Source organism: Pogona vitticeps, chromosome 2 (genome assembly GCF_051106095.1).
Source record: "Pogona vitticeps strain Pit_001003342236 chromosome 2, PviZW2.1, whole genome shotgun sequence".
NCBI lineage: Eukaryota > Metazoa > Chordata > Lepidosauria > Squamata > Agamidae > Pogona > Pogona vitticeps.
This window is the reverse complement of record NC_135784.1, coordinates 137,739,231-137,748,689: the sequence shown is the minus strand read 5'-3', so window position 1 is coordinate 137,748,689 and position 9,459 is coordinate 137,739,231. Positions and strand designations below refer to the sequence as shown.

At 44.5% G+C, this 9,459-nt stretch overlaps 1 long non-coding RNA gene across 1 annotated transcript in view; it reads right to left on the bottom strand.

Moving 5' to 3' along the window:
* Positions 1-3,678: 3,678 nt before the first annotated feature.
* The window catches only part of LOC144586278 (uncharacterized), a 34,046-nt gene continuing 28,265 nt past the window's right edge, over positions 3,679-9,459 (bottom strand). The window contains exon 2 of the long non-coding RNA XR_013541012.1: positions 3,679-9,459. This exon is cut by the window's right edge and continues 24,673 nt beyond it. This is a non-coding gene — a long non-coding RNA (uncharacterized LOC144586278).

Sequence of the window (9,459 nt, the reverse complement as noted above, 5' to 3'; positions counted from 1 at the left end):
AACACAAACCATAAGCATGGCTGTAGCAATGTATTTCACAATTGGCAGGGTCAGCCAGATTGGAAAAAAAAACTTTTGTTGATAAAAAAAGAATTTCTGATTAATAGGGCAGCAATATTTAAATATTTTTTTTAAAAGTACTCTTTTAAAAACTGCAGGTGTGAGTGGCATGTGGATAAGAGGCATCCCTTCTTACTTCACAGAAGAAGGAATGCCTCACCAAGATGGCGCCTGATATAATATGGGGCCCACCATGTCAAAAGGAAGAAATGAATGCCTGATCATTCAGACGTGTTGTCTTATTCATATTCAAATGCCTGCACATTTGTTAATTAGCCAAATCATACAATTAAGCCACCAAAATGTCCTTAACTGGGAGACAGCTCTCCTAACAAACACCAAATGGTGTTCCTTACGTGCCAGACACTGGGATCGGCTGCACATTAAAAGACAGCCGTTCCCTAATCTTTTTGCTTTTATTGCAAGAAAAACAGAGAGAGTGGGGGGGGGGGAAGTGACACAATTTAGGATTGTGAAAAATCTACATAGACGCTGGATGCTCAATATAGAATGAGATCGGTGCTTGATGCCACAGGTGAGCAAATAAACAGGTCAGGGCTTTTGTGTGTCTGTGTGTTTTGTATTGTGAGACATCAGACAGCAGATTTTAGATCGTCTTACAGATGGAAGACCGATATGAATCCAAGGCATATGGAAGAGAGAGCAATGATTTGATCTGTAATCCAATCCACATTTATCTGGTAATCAGTGAATAAGCTGTATTGAATCCAGTGGAATTTACCAAAAGTGAACAAGCAACATGCATAGCAGGTTGCATTGTAAGGAGGGGAGGGGGAGAGGAGGAGGAGGAAGAAGAGGAAGAGGAGGAAGAATAATCCTCCAAGAGCAGGATTTCATCTCTTAACCAGGCCACACACATACCTGTACCGTGCGACAATCCTGAGATAGCAATTTTTCAAAACCACAAGATTCCCAGCCCTTTTTGGTTCAGTTCTACATCTCGTTTTTCACTGGGAATTTTCCACAGTACCTGTGGCCCCAGAAGGTCCTTGCTGTTGAAAACTGAGCCCCTAAGATGGGCTGCAACTGCCCAACCCCCACAGCAATGTTTCTGCAAAGTGAAAACAGAAAAGCTGCCGGCATACCTGTTATTGTGCCATTCTTTGTGCTGCCAGTTTTGCCATCGGATACGTCGACAGAACCATCTCAGGCAGCAGAGACAACTGGAGGAGCTACTCCCTTCTGGCATGCCTCCTGAATCCTTTGATTGTCCCCATTTTAGGAGGACACAATTATGTCTACCACAGAGACTGTCCTGTACCCACAAGATTAGGTGACTGCTATGGAATGTGGTGGGAGGTACTAGCTTGTTGTCAGTGATGGCATAATAGCTAACTGCCATGCCTTTCAGGTTCCATACATGAAATGGCAGGCAGGGGGCAGGGAAATTATCAGCTGCTTTGTCTCCAGCAGCAACATGTCTTGTGTTTGTTGCTGTTTAGTCGTTAAGTTGGGTCCGACTCTTTGTGACCCCATGGACCAGAGCATACCAGGCCCTCCTGTCTTCCACTGCCTCCTGGAGTTTGGTCAAATTCATGTTGGTTGCTTCGATGACACTGTCCAACCATCTCGCCCTCTGTCATCCCCTTCTCCTCTTGTCCTCACACTTTCCCAACATCAGGGTCTTTTCTCATGATATGGCCAAAGTATTGCAGACTCAGCTTCTGGATCTGTCCTTCCAGTGAGCACTCAGGGTTGACCTCCTTCAAAATGGATAGATTTGATCTCCTTGAAGTCCAGGGGACTCTCAAGAGTCTTAGTCCTGGTCAATATGGTATTTTGTTCTTGCTGTAGAAGAGTGTTGTGAGGCACTATGCGTACATACATAGGCTTCTGTTCTCCACATGGAGTTTGCAAGAGAAATAGCTTGAAAGCATATTTCTGATGTACCTCGGGTCTACTTAAAAGTGTGTTGAATTTTAATGGAGAGAGTATTTTGACCTCATTGTGACTGGAAGATGCCTCAGATTAGCTGAAATCCTGTTGCTTAGCATAATAAGTCACAACAAGAGTCCATTTGATACAATGGAGCTTACAGAAGAGTTGGGTCATCTGACCCCACTGTTTAATAGGCCTACGAACATGTAACTTACTACACTGAGCAATAAGACTTCAGTCTATCAAGGGGACTCACTACTTTGTAACAGCAAAAGTCTAGAGATCACAGTGGAGAAGAACACACACTTTGCTCTTAGAGGAACTTCTTGCTCTTTGTCTTCCTACTGACTTGACTGGAGAAGGCAGAGTGATTTTAATAAGGGAGAATAACATTTCTGATAAGTTATAGGAAGCACAGTCTGAAACCCATGTAAGCAGCTGCCTCAGCTGCTTGCCAGTAAATTATATTTAGAAAAGACGCTTGCTCATTCCAGGATTTAAAAACTGATGTGAAGATTCAATTTCATCTCCAGTGTCACACTTGGTAGGTAAGTCTCATACATAACTGTTTATTTAAACTCGGCTACATTATTAAGACACTGTTTGATGACAGGTAAGCAGCTGGCTGGGTTCCTAGCAGCAGCTCCAACAGAACTGACAGCAATTTCCATCAGGAGAATAATTGCTTTGGTTTTTACAAATTTAGGTTAGTCCTAATGATGTGCTCAAGAGTCACTAGGTAAAGGTAAAGATTCCCCTTGACATTTAATCCAGTCGTGTCCGATTCTAGGGCACTGCGCTCATCCCTGCCTCCAAGCCATAGAGCCAGCATTTGTCCGTAGACAGTTTCCATGGTCATGTGGCCAGCGCGACTAGACATGGAACGCTGTTACCTTCCCACCGAGGTGGTCCCTATTTATCTACTCGCATTTTTACATGCTTTCGAACGGCTAGGTTGGCAAGAGCTGGGACAAAGCGGCAGGAGCTCACTCCATCATATGGATTCGATCTTACAACTGCTGGTCTTCTGACCTTGCAGCACAGAGGCTTCTGCAGTTTAATCCGCAGCACCACCACATCCCCAAGAATCACTAGTACATGCCAGATTGGACTGTGCTAACCCACCTAATCATTTGGCTTCTTTATCTTATGCAGATAATTACCTTAGGGGCAGCAACAGCAGCAGTGTGCTGGTACTAAAAGGCATCCTTCTTTGTTCTTCCATTCTCTACCCTTCATCTCCTATCATTGGCCTCACTCTGTAAATCTTTAGAGTAACTGTGACACTTCACTGTCCTGGCTAGAGAGGGCTTAAAAGTGTTTTCACTTCTTCATACCCGTTCTCACACTGTGGATGGGCTGGACGTGGATATTTGTGTTCACCTGATTTAATTTGCGGGTACTGAGGCATCAATTTCTAGAGCAATCAAGCGAATTTCCTCTGTTTGCTTGCTTGCTTACTTAAACTAAATGCCACCATAGCAACACCCCTAACGTGATGTCAGACCATTTCGCCCGGCCATGTCTATGCACAACAATGCTAAGTCACCAGAAAAGGCTTCTCCCAGTGGGACAGCATGGGTAAATATTCGCCTCCATGATGGCATTGTTGGAGGCGGGGGGGGGGGCGGCAATGGTCTTGTGAAATGGCATTCTGCTTTGGAAAGGAAAAACAAAAAAACTTCTCGGCATGTTACATGCAACCACGCCACTTGTAATCTAACAGTTTATTAGCCAAATACATGTGCTTTTCTTAAATAAAGTATTTTAATGAAGTAATTAATAATTAATGCAAGGGTTGGGGACCCCTGCTCTAGAGTGTTTCTATAAACAATGGCTACTCCTCTTCCAACCCTCCAGTCTACCCTGGTGTTGGACTGCATAACCCGAAACAACTAAAAGTTAAAACTTCTAAGAAAAAAAGGAATAAAAGATAAGAAACAGAACATCTCCCACCCAGACCACACACACACCCCCGGTCACAGCCTGCTCTAGATTTCAGCCTACTTTAACAGTAAGTTCTCTCTCTCCAGAGAATCTTCCGACTTTCACTTACATGTTTGGGCATAGACACACATGTGTATGGGCATATGTGCTCGCCTGCACATATGCCAGGGAGGCATGACACAGAATTTTCAACACTATGAACTAAATTATATTTCTCAGGATGGCTTGGGAAGAATCCCTGTACACAAATGTACATGTACAACCTATGTACATGTGTTCCTAATACTTTTACAGCCGTTTCTTCTGCAAGAGTGCAGTCTCATGGCACAGTGGTTAAACTACAGTACCTCAGTCAGGACTCTGCTCACATCCTGATGGGCTCAGGTAGCTATTTCATGGCTGACTCAGTCTTCCATTTTTCCAAGGTCAGCAAACGGAGCACCCAGCTCATTGGGGTGGGTGAGAGGAGCAATGTGTGGCTTGCATAATTAAATTGTAAACTGAACAGAGAGTGCTTTACGTGCTATGAGGTGGTATATAAGCAGCACGCTTTGCTATGCAGTCCAAGAGGCTTTGCTGAAAGAAGCTTGCAAATCTTGAGGCCATGTGTATCTTCCCATCACCTCACCAGCCCTTCTGCTGCCTTTATGCTCCAAACCCAAGATGTACACCTTAAGCTGCCAACTCCTGACCAACAACTGTCCTGTGGGGAGGGACGACCAAGCACTCCCAGTTTCCCCATCTCTAGATTTATCAGATTAAAATGCTTGGTGCAAAAAAAAGTGCTTTGAAGCAGTGAGCTCAGTCCTCCTATCTTGCTTTAGAGCACAGCTTGTGAATCCCACAGACAGGAGTTCTCTGAAATAAAATATGTGCTCTTGATAACAAGGATATTTGGCAGCCTCACTGCCCAGCAGACACTCTCCTCACCTCTCCTTCGTCAGACGGTCACCCCACACATGCACACACATTCCCTGCAGCAGGCCACAGGAATGTGGCAGTAGCACCACAGCTGGAAGAGCTGGCCCAGCGGATAAGAAACAGAGATTTCATAAAGGAATGGGAAGGCCTTAACTGGAATTTAGTAGCTGTTGGTGACCTAAAATAGTCTTAATACCATGACAGTACTGGGAAACATGTGGCCTTCCATCAGCTCTAGTCAGTAGAGCCAATGGGTGAGGAATGGCAGGAGTGGCAGTCCACCCTTGAGAAGGCCACATGCTTCCCACTTTTGTCCTAAGACTTTATGGTCCCACCCCACTTCCAATGCCCAGGGACTAGAACACAGGAGTCTAGGTTTGCCTTCATATTTTCTGAAATTAGCAATGGGTGTTTGCTTCCTACAACTGTTGCAGTATTACCTCAGATTAAACTACTAACTCAGTGGTGTATTTGTCTTCCTAATGCTTTTTCTTCCTCTTGCATTTTTTTCTTTCTGATAACCCTTCTTAATTGTTTCATTCTCACTGTCTGAAGGACTGATCATCAGCATCAGGAGTAGTCAGAAACAGTATCCACAGACAACGAAAAGCCCTATGGTTAATTTAATTTTGGAAAGTCACGTAAGAGTGTGTGTGTGTGTGTGTTCATTTGCCTTAAAGAAAAAGGGGATATAAATATTTTAGATGCACACACACATAAACACCCACTAAACAGATGCAAAAACAATGAAAACCAATTTGCTTGCTGTAGGAAGCCCTGTTTCTACACTGGCTTGCAAGCTGTGGTTCCCTTGAGACTCCTCATGGAACCCCTGTGGATGTCAGAATATGCAGGGGGAAAGGTCTAGGACAGAAGATACCACATCTGCATGCAAAGTACTTGCAAAGCTTGGTGGGCCTTACCTGTCATCAATCGTGACCTGGAAATGACCTGTGAATCACTTCCAGCTCTTCTGGAGGGCTTGCATGGGGAAGGGTCCTTGCTAGGCACAATGTCTTCTGAACAACCTTGACTGCCATTAATAATCTTCTCATGGTGGAACCCTTGGTACGTTTTAAAGAATTCCAAGATTCTCCAGAACACAATTCCTGTAATCCAAGGCAGTGATGGCTGGTCCATCAAGGCCGATAAGCCACTGCCACTGACTACCCCCAGCCAATCCACATTTGCCTGCTTCCTTATGAAGCCCACCTGTGTTGTTGTTCTCAGCTCCCAGCCTCCTCACCTTTGGGAAGAGAAGGAAAATGAAAGTATGCCTTTGAGTGAGTAAGTCAACTAGTGCTAAGCTTTGAAACCAGGCACAAAAGAGAAGCAGCAGGAGGCAGAAAAAATTTCTGATTTGGGGGCACAGTGTATTTCTCTGCTATTCACCTGAGTTATAGAGTGAATAGATGGGCTGGGGGGGGGGGTGAAGCTGCCTGCCAGCCTGCCTGCCTGTAAGCGAAGACCGGCTTGCTATGTGTGCATCTTCTCTCTTTCTTTCTCTCTCTCTCTCTCTCTCTCTTCCCCCCCACCCCATTTCTTCCCGTCTCTCCAGCCACAGTTGGCTGGAATACCTTCCACCCCACCAGCCGCAGTGGGCACCAGCTGCCACTTTCTTACCCAAGCAAAGCTTGAAAGGCACGAAATTCCTCAATATTAAATCCGCAAAGTATGGAAAGTATGCTAGTTCAGTGCAATCCTCCTGTGGTGGGCTTTAGGGCATTTGCATTTGCCAGAACTAACTACTTAAGCAGCATCTGCCTAATAACTTATTAGCACATTCTCTCAGAGCAGCCTGCTAATAGCCACCTTTGAAAATCAATAGGGGAGCAAGGCAGGGAGTATTCCAAAGTTTTCATGCACACACGGACCCTCCTGTGCCTCAACAAAACCCTTGGCTGCTTTTTTTTCTAGCATAAGCAGAACCTTCCACTTACGTCCATACCTGCAAGTGTGCCCCCAAATGATTTTAGCTGCATTTCTTGACATGTTCAGTGCTTTATTATTTACCTATATATGTAGTCATTGGCTGACATCAGGCATAGACAACATATTCAGCAAAGTCTAGATCATCTTCCTTTTAAACTCCCAGGAATCCTTCAGCTATCATGCTGGCTGGAGGATGTTGGCTAATGCAGTCCAAAAACAAACCATCCAGGCTCTGATTTTCAGATCCAAGGACACATCTTGCACTAGCTAGGATGGGAACAGAGGCTATATATGGGTGTGCATCCACACAAACACGCATACATACTTACGGATATTTACTTTTGGGCTTTAGGGTTGGCTAAAGCTGTCCTAACCGATTGAAATGAGAAAACAGTCATTACTCCCAGAGGGAGCATTCCAGTCCCCCCACTGCTGTTAGCCCCCCCCCCCCTCTCTCTCTATCTATCTCTCTTCTACCTGCCTATGGATATGCATTCAATTGGTTTGGGCCAGGTGGTGGTGCTGGGAGCATCTTGGTTTCTTCTTCCATATTGCGACAGGGGAGGGAGGAAGATGAGGATGCAGTGATGGCTGCGGCTGCTGCTGCAGCAGCACTCAAAGTAGGAGACCCAGCAGTGACAACGGAGGGGCAGCAAAATTGCCGTTCCTTATCCTCAGCCGCCTAAGGTCTTTGCCTCACCAAGCATAATAGTAAAGCCAGATTTGCTGGTGTCTTTGGCCTTATTAAAGACCGTGGATCTCCTTTGTTATGGTTAGTCATTCCTATCTAGGAGCTCATGGCTAGAAGAGTCCAACCAGAGCTGGAAAAGCTTTTCATTGAGAGGTTGCAATTCTACATTTTACCACATGGGGCAGCAGGCAGCAGTTCTTGATAGCCCTTACAAAAGAGGGTGAAGGACCTTCTTTCTGTACCGTTCACCATGTTGGGAAAAAAAAGTTTGATACTTTAATGGGACCATATGGCTCTCCAGAATGTGACTCCCACCAGCTCTCATTATCTTTTCTTCTAGCTAGGGCTGACATAGTCCCCTGAAAATGTAAGGGGACAGATATTCCCTGTCCATATGTTTTTCGCAAATAGACCATTTTTCAGGCAGGGATCTGTCCCAAGGCCAATGAAAACTAATGGGTTCCATCCCAGCTTGTTTCTAAAACTGCTGGTTGCCACAGTTCTGAAATTTACATCTGGCCTGTTAGAAACTGCTAGGCTGTGGCGGACCTTGAAAATAGTTCATTGGTTTTTAATGGGTTACATTTTAATTCACTTCTTAATACAACTTCAGCTCAGGCATAATGGCAGCAATTTGATATTTTAACTTACTACCATACCTTCAGCTTAACAATAAATAAAGTTTTCTCACTCATTGCTAATGCCCTAGCAGGAGCTGGGTACTTGTCAAATCTGATGTTGTAGGCTATGTTGTCTGCTCCCAAATCTATCCATACTTGCTTCTTCCACTCTTGTACCTGTTTCGTCCCAAAAGTTGGAAAAGTTACTTTTAAGAGTGATTCTAATGACATCCTGAAGTCAACAATAACTGAGCTATGAAACTCTGGTTGCTGCTGTCAGAGGCCCTGTACGAATAAGCTTGGTTTCAAGGGATGACTCTTCCCATGATGATCCTTTTACCCCTGGCTACATCAAAGTGACCAACATGAATTTGACCGGGAGGCAGTGGAAGACAGGAGGGCCTGGCATGCTATGGTCCATGGGGGTCACAAAGAGTCGGACACGACTAAACAACTAAACAACAACAACAACAAAGACTTAACACTCTTATTTGTTTTGTATCCAGGCTCAAGGCTGTGCAATACACAATGAATTAATCATTCAGCTGAGCTGTCCTGTCAGCCTGTTGAGTCTCTGTTCTCTTGAAAAGGAACTGGAGTTTAAAGAAAAATTAAGTAAAACAAGATGCCCTCTTTGGGTGGAAAAAAAAGATGCTAGAAAAATAGAACGTATTACTGATTTAAGGCATAAATCCTTTTGGAGTTATATTTATTCTGTGTGGGTGGCTTTCACACCCGTCAATCTGAATTTGACACTGTGAAACAGTGTGTCTCCATTTGGCACCTTCCAAGTGTGTTGGACTACAGTTCCCATCATCCTCATATAGCATAACCATTGAATGTGTTGTGGGGCATGATGGGGGGTGCAGTTGAGCACATCTGGAAGGCACTATAGCAGGGAAGGATGCTGTAAAGCCTTTAGGTGCTGCTCATGGCCTAGAAAGCATTAATGGCATTAAACAGAAACGGAATTAAAATAGGAGAGATTTAAACCTGAGATTTTTCAGAGAGCCAAGAATTGTAGTGACTGCTTCTAGTTTGCAAGTGACTGGTTCACTTGCTTTCTGCCAAGGTACTAAGACTCATTAAGCTCCAATAAATTTGACACTAATCTAAGGCACAGCACCTTGCTGAAGTATTTTCCTGTATTAACGAACCTGCTGGTATCTTAAAAGCTGCTTCACACTTTACGCAGTACTCCTAGTTTTATGGGTAATTGCTATAACGGGTGTTACTTTGGGTGCAATAAACATGTAAAGCATGGAATGGAGTTGCATAATTTCAAGCACTTGGGGACATGTGAAGAAAGTAGCAGAAAGCGACTAGCGGAGGCAGCTCCTTGGAGCATGGACAATGCGTCTGTGAAGAGGCCACAGCACAGGGCTCTTC